Here is a 19,033-nt window from a genome sequence, read left to right as displayed (position 1 = left end):
ACACTATCTGTGATTTCCTGGCATCTGAAATTTCTTTTCTCTCTTTTTTTGGTCATATTTTGCTGAAATGCTTTTTTGGTGAATTTTACTAGAAAATGCTTCATTTACTTGACAAAGAATTAAGCCTCTTTTCTATTATAAATTTATAGAAGATACAAATGACGTAGCTCATGTTGCAGCTATTCTGTTTATGTTTGTATTATGGATTCTCGTTTAATATCCAAATGTACCACGCACCTAGATTCCTTAGTGAAGGACACCTTAAAAATGGAGTAATAAAATTCTCGCTGACAGCATAACAAAAGGCCTGTTGTACTATTGCACAGCTGAGCCAAACAGAGGAAAACATCTGCTTCTTGTTTCCAGAAACAAGAAATAGGGATATTTTTATGCTCCCAATAACTTTTGTGTTTAAATCTTATTTTCAATAAGGAACTAGTTGTTGCTATTTTTTCCCTTTAGTGCCACATATTGCTTCAAAAATGTATTGAATAAGTCATGTATTGAATAATTCATTGATGATGTATTCACATACATGATTTTGGAAAGAGTTATATATGATTATTTAGTTAAATTTTGACTTGGCATTAATATAAATGTGTTTATCTGTCTCAATAGTCAGGTATACATATTGACTCCCTCTCCTCCCCCCCCCCCCTCCTCTATATGCATCTCCTGTTTTGTTTGATTCAAATTCTGTCTTTCTGCTTCCCTTGTAGAGGTCATAAAAGTCAATTTGATACTTGAGTCTGTGAGTCAGGATGTCCTGAATTTTGGGACACATCCCTTGGAAGAGTTTCCTCTGCATTGCCACACAAGGGATGTTTTTAATTTTTTCTGCATGAATACAGCAGTTTTTGTATTGTTTCATTGTGTTGCATGTGGCAAGCCACCAGGAGATGAACTAAAAATAGGCAGCTGTAATGGTGGCATAGTATTTTAAGACAAATTCTTCAGACGTAGTGTGAAATAGATGTTTCTCATTTCAAAGGTCATAATGAATACATAGTTAATGGAATGGCCCATGCCACTGCATGTTCACTGATGTGGTGTACCAACAGTTCCTTCCTCCCACAATGCCAAGGATCACAATTCTTTCTTTTTCTCCTGAACATGTTTTCATGTACAAGCCGGAACTGATGGCTTGTGCACTAGAATCAATCCATGGACCACTGCTTTGAGTAGCATTGACCTGTGCTTCACCCACAGAAGGGAGGGAATACTTTCTTTTAAAATTCAGTGTGATCTTACACATTATTTAATGTTTATACCCCTTTCTCTCTGGACAGGACTCAAGGCATCTTGTGTGTGTCTGTGCTTTCAAGTTGCAGGTTGACCTAAGGTGATGTCAGAAATTTCATAGGGTTTTCTTAGGCAAAGAAAATTCAGAAATGATTTTGCCAGTTCCTTCCTCTAAAATATAGCTTGCAACTCTTGTATTCATTGTTAGTCTCTCTTCCATATACTAATCAGGGCTGGCCCTGTGTAGTTTTCAAGATCTGACAGATATTCTGTTACACACAAAACCTTAAAATAGTTTAAAATATGTCTGAAACATAATAAAAAGTGCAGCACACTCTTTCAAAAAAATCCTGCCATAACAACTTAGAAGCAAAAACCTATGTAAATAAAAAGGGCTTTGCCATTCATCAGAGAGCATTGAGGGGCCCAATCAAACCTTCCATGGCAGGGAGTCACACAACCTGGGATCAGTTACTTAGATGGCTCTCCCCCTTTTCCTCATTATAAATGGTAGTGTTTTGTTTCTAAATTTTGCTATAACTTATTAAATTATTATATGTATGTGTGAAAGGAAGGCAGGAGTCTTGACAGTGATTTGATATTTGTTTTTTATTCAAAAGTATTTTAAAACATTATTCAGTATTACAACCAGTGAAGGAGAAAGAAAGAAGGAAATGTAAGTAGGAGAAAGAGAGGGAAGGAATTCAGAAAGTGTGGTGCGGTGTAATGATTTTAACCTCGGTCTATGATTCTGAACTTACCAAATGACACCGGGTGACCTTAGACAAGTCACACTTTCTCAGCCTCTGAGGAAGACAAAGGCAATTCCCCTTTGAATAAATTTTGATAAGGAATCTCTGTGATAGGATCGTCTTAGGGTCTCCCTAAGTCTAAAACAACTTGAAGGCTATGATGTATAGGGCTGACAAGAACTATAGTCCAACTACATCAGAAAAGCTACAAGTTCTCGGCCATTTCCTCAATATAGGGCTGTGATGGCAAACCATTTAGAGACCAAACTGGGGGGGGGGGGCACTCGGGGGGGGGGGGAGAGTCGTGGGTGTGCAGATGAGCAGTGGGTGAGTGAGCAGGCGGGCGAGTGAAGGGAGGTATGATGAGCAGGGGAGGGGACGGACAATGGTTTGCATGCCAGAAGAGAGGGTGCTGTGTGCCGCTTCTAGCACATATCCCATAGGTTCACTTCCACTCATATGGGGGATCTTTGCTCTTTTCACTGTAGCTAGTCCACGCTTTTTGCACTGTAGTTGGTATTGAGGACAAATGGGGAAGCAGCTGTCAAATTGGAGGGAGAAGCAAGTGAAGATGCTCCAATAGCACTGGAAAAGTAAAGAAAACTGCTTAGAACATATAGAGGGAGAACAGATTGAATAAGGAGAAAGTCTGCTATGTGATAGGAGACAGCTGGTAGAAGTATTATGGAAATAAAAAACAAAACAAAACAAAAAAACAAAGCTTAGCCTCAAAGGCTAACTCAGGAGAGAAAGGGAAAAGAAGTTACTAGAGGAGCCAGAATCACTGCTTTTCTTTTATAACACTTCTCATATCCTTTTTAATTATATTTTTGAGATACCTCTGATGTGGCATTTGTTCTCCTTCAGGAAAGGCCTGTTTCCACATGAAAGTTTTTAATTGATCCCTGAACTCTAGCAGGGAGGGAACCATTCTAAGTTCTTTAGGAAGGGAGTTCGAGAGGCAACCACCGGAAAGCCCCCCCTCTTGTTCCCACCAATCACACTTGGGACGATGGTGGGATGGAGAGAAGGGCATCTCCTGATGACCTTGGGGCTCATTTAGGTTCATATGAGGAAATCTGGTCAGTTAGGTAGGCTGGGCCCAAACTATTTAGGACTTTATAAGCTAAAGCTAGCACGTTGAATTGCTGACACTACTGGACACATAATTAAATTTTAAATACTGTAAATGCAGCTTGAGTAGCTTTTACAAACCATGTCCTATGTTTTTATGTTAAATATAATTTAATTGTTAGGTCATGTCATTATTTAATTTTAGGTTCTGTGTTATAATTTGGTTTTAGATAATGGTTTATTTTTTATTGTATTTGTATTTATAGTTTTATCAAGGATTGATTGTTTGCCTTTTATTTGTTGGAATCTGTCCTTTAAAGTTTATTATTGAATTGCATCAGAAACAACTGGTAGCCAGTGCAGTTGCATTAACAGGGGGTGGTTTGTTCCCAATACCCAGCTCATGTAAGCAATTTGGCTGCTGACCTTTGAACCAGTTTAAATTTCCGAATGCTCTTCTGGGGCAGCCCTATGTAGAGCGCGTTACAATAGTCTATAGGAGAGGCCTTTCTTCAGTCTCATCATCCTCAGAGGTGTGATTTGTGAAGACATGTAAGGAAGTGGTCATCACAGTGCCTATTCCTAGATTACGGAGTTTCCTTTACAGGAAGATTTATTATTTTTATTTATTTACTATATTTATACCCTGTCTTTCTCCCCGAAGGGACTCAAGGTGGCTAACAATCACATACTTTGATCAATTTAAAACAAAGTGAATACAAAAATTAAAAAAAATTAAATAGTATTGTGTGTTTGGTTCTTCTTTTTCTTCAGTGTTTCTCCCGCTTGATGGCAGGGTTGGCTTTACTGGTTTGTTGGTGTCATTTCACCTGATTGTGCGCCTGCTCAGGATGTATGCCAAAAGTCTTCAGATTATTGTGCAACGTGTCCAACCAGCGTTGCTTCAGTTGTCCCTTTGGTCTTTTGCCAGACACTTCTAAATCAAGAGCAATCTTACGAATGGACTCGTCTTCACCTCTGAGAGTATGACTATACCATCTGAGGCATGATTCTCATAATTTGTCTGCAATTGGAGCAATGCCAAAGCATTGTCGGATGTCATCATTGCAAATGTGGTCAAGGCGTGTGACGCCAACTGTAGATCGTATAATCCTCATCTCTGGTTAAACATACAGTTTAAAACACAACAAGTACAATGAAAATGCATTTAAAAACACACAATTCCCCCAAAATCCCACTCACAACCTCCTCAGCAGTGTGCCCCTTATCCTTCTCTAAATATCTGCTGGAGGAGAAAGATATTGACCTGCTTGCAGAAAGCCAGCAGGGATAGCACCATCCTGGTATGTCTTGGGAAAGAGTTCCTCAGTCTGGGAGCAGCTATTGAAAAGGCCCTTTCCTATGTTCCACCAAGCATGCTTGAGCAAACGATGGGACAGAAAGAACAGAAAGAAGGCCCTATCCAGTTGATCATAGATGTATCCCAGCTTCATAGAAAGAGATACAGTCCTTTAGATAACCTTGACCAGAGCGATATAGGGCTTTGTAGGTCAAAACCAGCACTTTTGTGCCCAGAAACCTGCTGGCAGCCAGTGGAGCTGTTGTGTACTCCCTGTTGTCAGCAGCGATTAGCAGTCTAGCTGCTGCTCTTTGAACCAACTGAAGTTTCTGAGCACTTTGCAAAAGCAGCTCCATGTAGAGCATTAGTTCTTTCCTTGCTGTCCTTCTGCCACCTGACAAAGAACCTTATGTTGCTTTTTAACACTTGACTGGGTTCAAATGGACATGTTGGAATTTTAATGTTTAAAAGTGTTTGTTAAGACAGTGTATGAAGTTGTTTTAATGATTTAAATTAATGTATTTTATGTGCTATTAATTTTCAATAATGTTTAAGATGAAAACCTTCGACAATACAATGTTTAAGATGCTTCACTTTCCCACCATGGAAAAAAGACAGGCTACAAATAAAATTTACACTGTTGTTTTGAAAAAGCACATAGCGTGTACCCATTAATTTACCCACACTAAGAACTATAAGTACTGTGTTGCTGAAAATCCTCACAAAATTCTGGTTAAAACAAATTTAGTGTTTTTCATGTGGAAAGGATTTTATCTGTATTTTCTTTAGAGAGACATCACGTGGCTTTCTTTTACTTCTTGTGCCTGTTGTCAAATGTTTGTGAAATTCTAACAAATTGTCTGTTTCAAATCAGATTTCCAAATGATACAAGCTCTTAAGTTTTATTTGGATCCCTAAATTTAGAGTAAAATCATACTAAATGTTCTATACATGTTTGTTTGTTTGCTTGTTAGGATTTTGTATGACACTCAGCTAGCCACTTGAAAACACACAGAACCTCTGATTGCTTAAGGAGAGCACACTGCTGTCTGGAGTAGGGAGAGTCAATGGCATATGGAAGTAAATTTATTTTTCACATCCTACCTTGCTGATGATACTTGAAGTAAAGAACTTAGTAGGCACTGTTCTTACAAGTGGGCCTCAGCAGGAAGTAAAGGAAATCAGATAGGTTCCAGCCTCTCTGAATAAAATGTAGGGGGAGCAAACCTTTGAAACACATTACATTCATTTAATAGTGATTCTGATTTTCCACATACTTTTCAAATATTTTTCCATCTCTAAATAATGTTAAATTGTTTTGGGAAACACGCACACTTTATTTTGCAACATAAATGGAATATCAGTTTCCTTTAGATTCAGTTTAGAATCCTGCTTTCCCCACACCTGGTAGCAGAAAAAATATTATTTTTTTCCTCAATTGAGAATAGAAGTGGTGCAATCCTTGAAGAGTTTAATGCTTGCTGATAGTACCAGTATACTTGTAAACACTGGAAACAGATGTCCTTCCACACCCTGAACACCTGCAAAAGAGCAAACTCTTACTTCATATCCTCTTCTTCTGGTTTACTACTTTTGGGAGTAGTTTGGAAGTGGGAAATTATTTTTATCCATAACTGCCTAACTTGTTATTTGGATGTCAAGATCTATGCATCTTTGTATTTATAGGCTGTTCTTAGGCATTTTGTTGACTTAAACCACAGTAGCTTATCTAACTAAGGCATCCTTGCCATTATTCAAAACCTGAAATTTGTTTTGACTTGTAGTTCTTAAATGTAGTTGAATGTATATGTTATTGCATTGTGTTGGTTGCTAGCTTAGTGGTGGAGCATCTTCTGGCATACACCCTGTCAAGACAGGAAATTGTCTTTTTGTGTTCCTTTTGCCCATGTATTCTATTCCCAAATTGAATAGATTACAGTTTTGCTCCCCCTTTACTTCTTTAATTAGTCCAAGAACATGATTGTGCTGTGGTACTTGCTCCTTCCCATTTTTGTGTATCTTGTGTTCATCAAGTTGTAACAATGACAGTTAAATGCATATCAATTTCAGATTGTAATCCAAGAAGATGGAATGGAAGTCATTTTTTTTGTTTTTCTTTTTTTGTGTTTTTTGTGTATTTTTGTAGAGTTTTTTTTAGGGGTTATTTGGGATTTTAGTATACTTTTTTGTTTTTTCTTTTTTCTCTTTTTTTCTTTATTTTCTCACTTTCCTATACTTTATTGTTCTCACTCTTTCGTTGTAATCTATATAAAAATTAATAAAATTCTAATTTCAGATTGTAACACACTAAAATGTGGAAAAGTCAAAGGAGGGAGTTTTGATATTTTTGCAAGACGTTGTATTCCACTCCATTCACACCAGATACATCTTAGGTGCCCTGTCTTGAGGCAGGTAATAAATAAAATATTATCATCACCATCATCTTTTATGGAATAGGCTCTCATGAGGTATGCATTAGTACATTGATCAGAACCCTACAATTTATGCACAGGAAATTGTAACCTCCCTTCCCCACTAGGAGTATTTTGATCAACTATACAAAATTCAGAGCAAATGCAGAATGCATGAATAGAAAGCAGCAGGTAGAGAAGAGAAAAACAGTCAAATAGCCACATATTTGTTAAGCATCGCTATTCAGGTCAAAAACTAACTAAGGTTCATACCTGGCCCATGATACTGAGAGTTGCTGCTAGAGTTTAGCGAATGTTCCATGAAGTGGAAGTACTTAATAGTTTGGGTCCAAGTTTTGTTACAATCCATGTTGTATTTTTATGTATAATGAAATACAGGGGATTGTTCCTTTTAACTTGTTGGATTGATTCCTTCCACTTTAGTTCTTGGCTTGGGTAACGTGTAGCAGCCCTAAGGCAGTGTGGATTAACAGAGAGCTGTGTCGACACCTGTTAACCGAGGCACCTCTCTGTTCGATCTTATGGGATTCTTTCTGTCTTGTTCTTCCTGATGACGTGGAGGGGATCCTTGGGATGGTGATGGTGATCGCTTGCGCTTTGGATCCTTGTCCTTCCTGGCTAGTTTTTATGTATAATGAAATACAGGGGATTCCTGTATTTCCAGAGAGGGGTTGTTGGAATGGTTTGTCACAATAATAAATGCTTCATTGGGCCAGGGGAAATTCCCGTCCTGCCTTAAGCAGGCTTTGGTAAAACCTCTATTAAAGAAGGCGACCTAACCATATGTAATAACTACAGACCTATTTCCAACCTCCCTTTTCTGGGCAAGGTTCTGGAGTGGGTGGTTGCCTCGCAGCTTCAGGGATTCCTCAATGACACCGATTTTCTGGATCATTCGCAGACTGGCTTCAGACTTGGGCACAGTACCGAGACGGCTTTGGTCGCCTTGGTGGATGACCTCCACAGGGAACTGGACAGGGGGAGTGTGACCTTGTTTGTTCTCTTGGATATCTCAGCGGCTTTCGATAACATCGACCATGGTATCCTTCTGGGAAGACTCACTGGGATGGGACTCGGGGGCACTGTTCTATTGTGGCTCCGGTCCTTCTTGGAGGGTCATTCCCAGTTGGTGAAACTGGGGGTCTCCTGCTCAGACCCTGGCCATTGACCTGTGGGGGCCCCGCAAGGATCTATTCTGTCTCCCATGCTATTTAACATCTACATAAAACTGCTGGGAGAGGTCATCCGGAGTTTTGGTGTACGGTGTCACCTCTACACAGATGACACCCAACTCCACTACTAATTTCCACCAGATTCCAAGGAAGCCCCTCAGATACTGGACCAGTGTCTGGCTGCTGTGATGATCTGGATGAGGATGAACAATCTGAGGATCAATCCTGACAAGACAGAGGTCCTCCAGGTCAGTCACCCGTCTGACCGGGGTATTGGGTGGCAACCTGTGCTGGATGGGGTTGCACTCCCCCTGAAGTCACAGGTCCAGAGTTTGGGGGGTCCTCCTGGATTCAGTGCCGATGCTTGATGCGCAGGTGTCAGCGGTGGCTGGGAGGGCCTTCGCATAGTTAAAACTCGTGCACCAGCTGTGACCATACCTCGTGAGGTCTGACTTGACCATGGTGGTCCACGCCTTAGTTACCTCTAGGCTGGACTACTGCAATGCACTTTACGTGGGGCTACCCTTGAGGACGGCCCGGAAACTACAACTTGTCCAACGTTCGGCAGCCGGATTAATAACTTGGTCTAGTTAAGGGAGCGGTTCACCCCCCTGTTAAGGAGCTCCACTGGCTGCCGTTTATTTTCCAGTCCTAATTCAAGGTACAGATTATCACCTATAAAGCCCTAAACGGTTTGGGACCTGTCTACCTTCATGACCGTATCTCTGTCCATGAACCAACCCAACCTTTGATCTTCGGGGGAGGCCCTCCTTTTGCCCCTGCCAGTTTCACAAGCTTGTCTTGTGGGCACAAGGGAGAGAGCCTTTTACTCTGTGGCTTCCCAACTCTGGAACTCATTACCTGGAGAGATCAGGAAAGCCCCTACCTTAGAAACCTTTAAAAAGAACCTCAAAACCTGGCTCTTCTGCTGCGCCTTTGGTGAGTAGGTGCACAACATGACACTACAGCTCCCCTCAACGCTTCTGTCACTGGACTACATGCCCCCCTAATGGGAAAGTCTGGTTTCATAACCCTGTGTTTTTTATGAGTTCTCTCTTGCAAATAACTTGCTCCTCTTTTTATCTCATTTGAGTTTTTTAACAGTTTATCCTGCACATGTGGCCCACCCACTGTCATTGTGATTGTGTTTATTGTAATGTTATATTGTTATTGTATTCATATGTTTTTATGTAATTATGATGCTGTTGCTTGTTGCTTAATAACACTTTATTTGTACCCTGCTACCATCTCCCCAAGGGACTCGGTGCGGCTTACATGAGGCCAAGCCCACAATACATCAATAAACAAAACATCAATAAAACAAAACATCAATAAACAATTAATACAATATAAATCATAAATCACATAAACAAAATAGACAATAAGCAATCAACAATAACATATAAACATTTAAAACCAATGGCCAGGCCAAATGTGATAGATTAAAATTAAAAAATAGTGCTGATGTGAACAAGGTAGGATATAATTGGGATAGGATTTTCAGAGAGAATGAGGGAATACAGTCAATCCTTATGTTTTATTTTGCTGTAATATGTTGTCCGGGTTTGGCCTCATGTAAGCCGCCCCGAGTCCCCGTTGGGGAGATGGTGGCAGGGTATAAATAAAGATTATTATTATTATTATTATTATTGACACAAAAGCACAGTATGTCACAGCAAACGAGATCTATATGCTGGATTTCGTATCACAAAATCACAAGTCGAACCCTTCCCAAGTGTCTAGGACTGTGTGATTAATTTTCGAATGATGCGCACAGATCCAAGTAAGATGGCCTTTTGCAGTTGACAGATTGTGATTTTGCTGATGTTTATTGTTTCCAAATGCTGGCTGAGATCTTTTGGCATGGCACCCAGTGCACCAATGACCACTGGGACCACCTGTACTGGTTTATGCCAGAGTGTTTGCAGTTCAGTTTTGAGGTCTTGATGATGATGATGATGATGATGATGATGATTAGAGCAGATCAGTTTGATTAGCTCAAATGTTGAGCCTTAATTCTTTTGTGAGATTTAGCAGAGCACAATTGGGTGGGATAACAGACCATGACCTTTTTATATATCCAGTGTAGGAAATGTTCCTGGCACTTCAGATGAAATAATAGCACAGAACTGGGTAATGTAGAGTTGACGAAGCTGATTTTAGGAGGAATGCAATCTTCTTCTGTCAGTTACATGGTAGATTGCCTGTGTCCATAACACTTTTATGCTTTAATATGTTTGATCCTATAATGTGCCATATGCAATATTCATATAGTTACAACATACAATTTATAATATTTAATACAGTATGCTAGATGACCTGTGAGATTTTTTTGTCTGAAGGACACGGTTTAAATATATGTGAAGATGCCAGCCACAGATGCAGGTGAAACTTCAGGAGAAAATGCCGCTAGAATAATAATAATAATAATAATAATAATAAAACTTTATTTGTACCCCGCTACCATCTCCCCAAGGGACTCGGTGCAGCTTACATGAGGCCAAGCCCACAACACATCAATAAACAAAACATCAAATAAAACAATCAATACAATACAATTCATATAAACATAACAAAAATAGCAATAAACAATCAACAATGACATGCAAACATGTTAAGCACCAATGGCCGGGTCAAATGTAATAAATTAAAATTAAAATAATGCTGATGTGACGTGAGCATTTTCAGAGAAAATTGAGGGAATGCAGTTAGTCCTAGATCAATGGTAAAGTGCATTTTGAGGGCATATTGCTGAGAGTTCCCTTATTCTGGCACACTGGAACAACCACGTTTTCAGGCTCCTCCTAAAGACTGCCAAAGTTGGGGCATGTCTAATGTCCCTGGGAAGTGAGTTCCAGAGTCATGGGGCCACCACCGAGAAGACCCTCTCCCTCGTCCCCACCAATTGCGCCTGCGAAGGAGGTGGGAGCGTGAGCAGGGCCTCTCCAGATGACCGAAGAGATTGTGTGGGTTCGTACACAGAAATGCGGTCACGCAGATAGGCGGGTCCCAAACTGTTCAGGGCTTTGTAGGTCACAACCTGCACCTTGAATTGGGACCGGAAAATGAACGGTAGCCAAAAGACTTCTGCGACCCCTCCTCCCCGCTCCCCAGACCTAGCCTGCTGGTGCACCCCGAAACCAGGTGGGCACAGCTGGGTGAGAACACGGCCATACAGCCTGGAAACCACACAACATCCCAGGATATAAATACTTTAAATAAATGAGGTAGAACAAATATATAGTGACAGCTTTATCAAAGGTTTGGACCTTTTAAGATCTTTCGTGTTTCAAGGAGAAAATCTCCATGCAGATAAAATTTCCAATATAAAAACTTGGATCCATCAGAAATGCCTAATATGGGCAATCCAGTACTTGAACTGTATTTTTGTAAAGGGAAACCCACTGTGACATTAGACCAATCACTTTTCAACCTCATAAGAAGGTAAATCATGCCAAGAAAACTCCACATAGGGTCTCCATAAGTTGGAAATGACTTGAAGACATAGAACAACAACAACAATAGTTGAAAGAGGTCAAGTTTTTAACTAATATTTTTAAAATTGGCTTGTTTCAAACAAATTGTACTTAAGGCCAGAGCTTGGATAATGCCTTTTTTAACAGCAACAAAGAGAGCCAGTTTTTGTCAACTCTAGTTGGCACTGGTATTGTGATGATTTTAGTGCCAAATCAAACTTTGACCTTTTATTAAAGCCTTTGGGTCTAGTTGATTTTATCCAGGTAGCACGTTTCCCATGGTTGCACTGTTTTAACCAGGTTTGAGTTGTCTAGTTTTTAATTGATAAATTATATATTTTTAATCTTTTAAAATGTGTTATTTATTGTTTTAAATTGATTTTAGTGTAAACTGCCCTGAGATCTTTAGGTATAGTGTAGTTCATAAATATTTTAATAAAATAAGAAAACACCATCTGTACATGTGTGTATGTGTACATTATATATATATTTGGAGTTATTGTGTCTTAATCACTAATAATTTTGCACTGATTGAATTTTTGCTTGTTTGTAATGATAGTTGAGTTTGCTTCAGTAATATTTGACTTTATAACTTTTTAGGTTTATTGAAAATCTGTAATTCATTTTTTGCACCATCATCTTTGTGGTAATTCTTCTGTGTTTTGTGGGAATGAATTCACTGATAGCTAGAGAGTGCATATATTCTTCCCCAATATATCAGTGGAAGAGACTATCCCAGAGGCAATGTTTGGAAAAGCTACTGTGTGGTGGATGTAGGAGAATTCTGGCACTGTCTTATGCTCTGCTTGAAACAGTTTCCCCTTCATTGTTCTCTAAAAGTTATCTAAAAGCTACTGGTCATGATGGTTATATTTACTTTCTAGATCACAAGCAGCATACCTTTAAAAGGTTAATGATTAGGAACAACAGTACAAGAGGGCTATTGCTTTTGGAATTCTTGAAGGCATCTTGTCATCCTCTGTGGAAAATAGGGTGTAGGACCAGATAGAGCTCAGATTGTTATGGTAAAATGCTAGTGGAGTTTTGTATATACATTATGTGTCAGCAAGCCCTATCAATTCTCATTTGATTTTCCTAATGAGAAAATCACATCTTTTAGGAAATATTAATATCACAAAACCAAAAAAAAAATGCACAGATTGTATTGGAGGTAAGAGTAGATGATTCTAAGCTGTGTCAATAAGAGTATAGTGCCCAGATTGAGGGAAGTATCTCTATTCTGCATAGGTCCATCCTCACCTGGAATATGTCTTCCTGTTCTAGGCGCGACAATTCAAGAAGGATACTGACAAGCAGGAATGTATCTAGAAATAGACAACCAAAATAGAAAAGATCTAGAAGGCCTCAGTGTAGTGGTTTAGAGTACTGGGTATGTTTAGCTTGAAGAGAAAGCTGAGAGAGAACATGATAGCAATGTTTAAACATTTGAAAGAATGTTATTGGGTTGGGGGGTGGGGGTGGGCAGGCTTATTTTCTCCTGCTCTAGGGACTAGGACACAGAGCAATGGATTCAAATTCCAGGAAAAGAGGGCCCACCTAACCATTAGGAAGAACTTCCTGACAGCAAGAGTTGTTTGGCAATAGTATATGCTGCCTCAGAGTATGGTGGAGCCTCCTTGTCTGGAGGTTTTTAAGTAGAGGCTGGATACTCATCTGTCAGGAGTGCTTTGATTGTATATTCCTACATGGCAGGGGGTTGAACTGGATCACTCTTGTGGTTTCTTCCAACTCTATGATTCTGTTCCTAACTTGCTGAAGGATAGACCTGTGGAGTATAAATGGTTTTGTTTTTTCTTGAAAGACAAAAATTGCAGGGGGAAAAGTTTAATGCTAGAAAGTCTTCCAGAATACCTAGGACACATAATATATTGAAAGAAGAACTTTATCTCCGTGATTGCTCCCCACCTCTGGAACTCCCTCGCAAAAGAATTAAAAACTGCTCCCTCTTTCCTTGCTTTTAAAAAAAACTCCTGAAAACCCACCTATGCACTGTGGTGTATGGAGAGGAGGAAAACTAATATGCCTGACTCTTGCCTAAACCCTGTCTAAAGGCTGGAACTGACTTCAGCCCACTGGTAGTTGTATAATATGTCATCTTTTTATAATGTTTTTAGCCACTGTTCTTAGTTCTTTTTATTTAATGTCAAATTTATATTGTTACTTGTATAGGTTATTTAAGTTCTTACTGTCTGTTAGTTTGTCTGTTATTAAGTTTAGAGTTAGGTTGTTTTTATATTGTTTAATATGATTTGTCCTGATGTAATTTGTCTGAATGTTTTCTCCTTTTTGGCACTGAATGTTTGCCATACATATTGGAAACTGCCCTGAGACCCTTTGGGGAGACAGGGCGGTCTATAAATAGACTATTATTATTATTATTATTATTATTATTATTATTTGGAGCAAAGAGTTCAAATTACAGGAAATGAGATTCCACCTGAATATTAGGAAGAACTTACTGACCGTGAGCACTGTTCAACAGTAGAACTCTCTGCCTCAGAGTGTTGTGGAAGGTCCATCCTGGAAGGCTTGTAAACAGAGGCTGGATGGCCACGTGTCGGGGTGCCTTGTTAGTGCCTTTCCTGCGTGGCAGGCGTTTGGACTAGGTAGGCCCATGTGGCCTGTTCCAACTCTGTTGTTCTATTATTTGAGTCTTGTGCCACACACAGGCATGTAGCCGGGGGGGCTTAGGGGGCTTAGGGGGCTTCAGCCCCCCCCCCCGAAATTCTCATGGTGGTCCGCGAGAAGGCCTTAATGGTACATTATTTAAACTGTTATGTTTATTCATATCATGATCTGATCACCATGCTCAATATATCCCATATGCATGGGGCTATTGGGGTAACGATACAAAAGGTTTGCTAAGGTAGACCCTCTTTCACTCAGGCTCAGCCCCCCCCCCCGAATCAAACTCAGCTCCCCCCGAAACAAAATCCTGGCTACGGGCCTGGCCACACAGATTGCATAAAATATTTTGCAGGCTTACAGAACATTTGCACTGCAATATATTACAAAAGAGGTGTCTTGGGTTGCAGTACAATACATCTGTTTGGGAATAGAGGGACACAGCAGCACACTCCAACATTATCATATATTGACTAAGGATTGTTCCCACTGCAGTTCAGGAGAAGGAAATGGACGTCAATGAAGATTGAGTTGTATCAATGTAGAACCCATGGAAATGCCAGTAAAATTCATGATTGACACAGGAGCACAGCTGCATCCACAGGAAAAAAAATATGAAGGAATGACAACTGAAGGCATAAATATAATGTTACTTGAACCAAGCAAACTAGAAGAATATGGTGTAGGGCTCATTGAGAGATTATTATCCAGCAAATGCAGTGATTGAGCCAGTATAGGGTCTCCAGTCATAATTGTAATAATTTTAATGGCAATACATTTTCTTGATGAATAAAGCTAAAAGGAAATCTCTAATTTGACAATACAATAGGTGTACGAAAATGTTAATAAAACAAGCTAACTGAACACATGTCCATTGTGCATGTACAATACAAGTGATACTGAGCCAAAAGTGAAGGTGGAGAAGTTCTGAGGATAGTACTGGGCAAATAATATTCTTTCAGTCTCAGAGAAAAGGAAAGCCCTTCTGAGAAAAACCTGTGATTGCCATAAGTCATAAACATATTCAGGCACAAAACAAAAGCCAGGTTGCTTAGCATTGTGTACTATGTCTGGAGAAGACCACATCTGCTTCATCACACTTTCATAACCTGGGTAATCATCTAACAGTGCGGGCTTCTGCAGGTTTACTCAAAAGCGATTCTACTAAATTCAGGAAAAAGTATTCAGAGGTAGCAGCAAAATACAATAAAATCCATAAATCAGTGATATCTTTTTTGAGCCAACTCCAAATCATAAAAAAACTATGCAAGCTTTCAAAGGTCAACTGGCACCTAATCACACAGGAGAAAAATGGTGATACTATGAAAGTCAGTTAAGATGGTGTTGATGTATTTCAATTCAATAGCTTATCTTCCTATAGGACAAAGGCACCATTATCTTGAGGAGATACTTTTCTGTTGTTAACGGGAGTTGAAATTTGATTACCTATCATTCGTTGTTTTTTTTGTCTCAAGTGTTCACATGGCTAGTAAGAAGAATTGCTTCTGTCTGCCTTAAAATCCCCCAGTCCCAGCTTAACTCAAAATATTTGAGACAGAATAAAGGCCTGTGATTTTAATGTATTTTATACTGTCAAGTTGGCCCAAAAATCATATTGTTGATTTGGATTTTTTCTGTATTTGTTGAATTCCATTTGATATAATTAGGATATGTGTAGGCTTTCTTCTTAAGTAGTCCGGTGTTTTGTCCAAGCCACAGGCAGTCCTATGGACATAGTGGGCATTTAGATCTACCCATGATCCATAGGGGTTCCATGTGGAGTGTGTACAACTCAGGTGATAGGAAAAAATCATCCATATGTCTGGAAAAGGCTCCAATTTCCCCACTATGAGTGTTTTTTAAAAAATCATTTTGTTCGTTATCAAAACAGGTAGTCCTCAAGTTACAAATATCTGACTTACAAACAGGAAGTGAGAGAAATCTACCCCTTGGTAGGGAAATTTACTCCTGAAGCTTTGCCACCAATCCTTGTTTCCACAACAAGCCATTTTTTTCAAAATACATATATCACAGGGACAGAAGGTGAGACAAAATCTTCTGAACAGAGGCACAGACAGGAAAACCAAATCCACCTTTCCCTATGCTATAGCACTTCAAAATGTACCTGCTCAGACTTACATGCAAATTCAATTGAAGAAAAAACCTACATAACCTATTTTGTTCGTAACTTGGGGATTGCCTGCCTGTATATTTTAAGCATTGTTGTGTGTCACTTTTTCTTTCCACTAGATGGCTCACACAAACTTCAGTTCTTGTAGTTCAGTTGAGTAGAAAGGTTAGATATTCAGCTCCGTTTTTTAAAAACATTTTAAAAGAAACATTCAGCAGCTGCTAAAGTACTGCTATAGAATAATGTTGTGCTATTAAATTGATTTATCAAAATTGTTTATGCAGAAATATATAAATATATTTAATGTTAAGAGAAACAGAATAAGATATAGTTTAATGGTGATCTCATCACTTGACGATTCAATATTGTTTTGCTAACATTATGTTTACCTCGATTTTATTTTCTTTGGATGGTTATAACATCATAATCTCCCTTTCTCCCATCATGGGACTTAAGATATCTCACACCATAGACTAAAACAGAATAGATAAAAACAATTTATAACTATTAGAATAACTACATTATCTATTAAAACGAGTTTAAACAATCTTAAAATTAACAATGAGAGTAAAAGTACAGCAGTCCCTACTCCCATTAAAATTAGACCTCACACCACCCTTCTGCAAGAACTCATAAATAATCCAAAGCCTTTCTAAATAAAAGAATAGTTGCCATCAGAATAGGAAGAAAGGGAGTTTCAAAAGTGAGAAATCTTTCTCATATGTCTTCACCAGTTGATTTATATCCTGCCACCATCTCTCTGAAGGGACTCGGGGCACTTACAAAGACACTCCAGGATGCATATATAACATATAACAGAAAAAAAAGATACATAAGTATATAACAAGTCACATAAAATTATAACAACATTTGTAAGACTTTAATTGTTTTAGCCTTTTTCTGCTTTTTAACCTGGTGATTATGTAATATCCTTTGATCCTGCTTATTCTGTATTTTTCTGGCATTACTTTATATTCTTTTAATTACATGCTGTCCTGAGATGTCACATTGAGAGCAGGGGTGGGCACAGTCTGGCAAGTCATTTAGACCAATAGCCATTGAGTCAAAATATATATTTTGCCCTCCAAATGCCCAAAGGGTGTGGGTCAGGTGAAGCTGTCCAAAATCTCCTGTAGGGTTAATGGAGCTCCCTAGCCTTCCTCGATTGCCTACTCCTGCCAAAGTAGGTGCAATATAAATGTTTCAATAATTAATTTGTATCAATGTCTGTGATACTTCTGTGGAATAGAAGACACTTTTTAATATTGCTTGCCCAAAAGGAGTCTTTTTTATCAAAAGCAAATTGCTATTTTAAAAAAAGACATGCACAACCTTTCACAAGAAGACTTTGTGCTTCCCTGGAAATATGAATGATGTAGTTCTTGTATGTCTGCAGAATTCCTCTTAAAAGACAGGCTGGATTATATGACTGAAAACAGTCCTTTACCAATCCTAAGAGTTGTTTGCCTCATTTGCTTAGCTAGATGCAGCAAATAACTAAGTAGGCAAGGAGTTATATGCAATCTGCATAATGAAATTTATGTAGACTACAAACTAAGGAGTTGCATGCAGTCTACATAATGAAATTTATGTATAATACATGTATTGAATAACAAAAAAATTGCCCTTAGAAAATCTCAAAAGATTCTTAAAATGAAAGCATATCAAAAAGTACAAACATATACATTACAATGTGCCTAAAGGGAATTAATATTTTTTTCTTTCCTGGCACCATACAATTGCATGTATTCATGTCTTCTTAAGTAATGGTGTTGGGCAGAGTGCCTATGACACAAGCAGACTTTACTTTTGAGTTTCATTATATGGTTTGTTTTGTTTTTCAACTCTTTACTTAGTCAATTGGCCTATCCAAGCAAAAGTAGCAATGGCCTCTCTATCTTTTCATCTTGCTCACTCTCATTTTTAATTGCGACGAATCATTTTGGTAGAGAGAAATTATATTTTTCTGCATTGACAAGCTAGAGAACTTGAGGCAATTGGCAGCCTTCTTTCCCTATCCCTCACGTCTCAGCCTAGTAGAGTGGTTTCTGGGCAACAGCTGGTGATACCTTGCTTTGTTTTGCCAAACAAATAAAGTTACCTGTTTTTATTTGATTTGAAGTTCATGGGTGTCAGTAGAAGCAAATTCAGAATGGATCACTATTAAGATAAAGATGCTTAGGTATTTATCATTAGGCTTCTAAACCATGCAACAAACATAATTAACCTTTGACAGTTGGTAGTATAATCTCTAGGTAAATGGCATTTTAAGCAGAACTTTCATTTAATGACTGATAGCTAACTTAAGTTTATTATGTAGCATTATTATGTTCCTTGCTTATAATCTTGTATCCCAGCCTACATTTTTTATTTTGTCCATCTTCCAGTACCCTTACCATTTATTACTTTTTATAGGATCTCATGAGAGAGCTGAGCAATTATGATTGCTCTAAGTTACTCATGAGCATTTCAGATTCGAATTATGAATGACAATAAAGTTGGAAAGTAGTAGTTGGAAAGGGAAAGGAACAAATTAATCTCCCTATATACAAAAGTTTGTTCTAATGGAACCACTACATTTTAAAGCAGTGTTCAAGTATCGGTTCCAAATTATCAGAGTTGCCCTGAAGAAGAATTCACTCTTCTTCAGAGAGACACTAATATCAGTTCGAACCTGATACCTGGGCACAACTATCACACCTTCTGTCTTGTTTATAGACTGACACACTGGGATCTTTCACACTACACAGTATAGCACTATGAATGCACTGTATCCACCATGTCTACGTCCTATAGGAGCTTATTTGG

At 38.7% G+C, this 19,033-nt stretch overlaps 1 protein-coding gene across 4 annotated transcripts in view; it reads left to right on the top strand.

The window, feature by feature from the left end:
- RAPGEF6 (Rap guanine nucleotide exchange factor 6) overlaps positions 1-19,033 on the top strand; it is a 200,153-nt gene that overhangs the window by 47,370 nt on the left and 133,750 nt on the right. The gene's annotated exons all lie outside the window — the stretch shown is intronic.

This window comes from Anolis sagrei, chromosome 2 (genome assembly GCF_037176765.1).
Source record: "Anolis sagrei isolate rAnoSag1 chromosome 2, rAnoSag1.mat, whole genome shotgun sequence".
Lineage (NCBI taxonomy): Eukaryota > Metazoa > Chordata > Lepidosauria > Squamata > Dactyloidae > Anolis > Anolis sagrei.
Note: the sequence above shows the minus strand (reverse complement) of the source record. Positions and strands in the feature narration are given on the sequence as shown.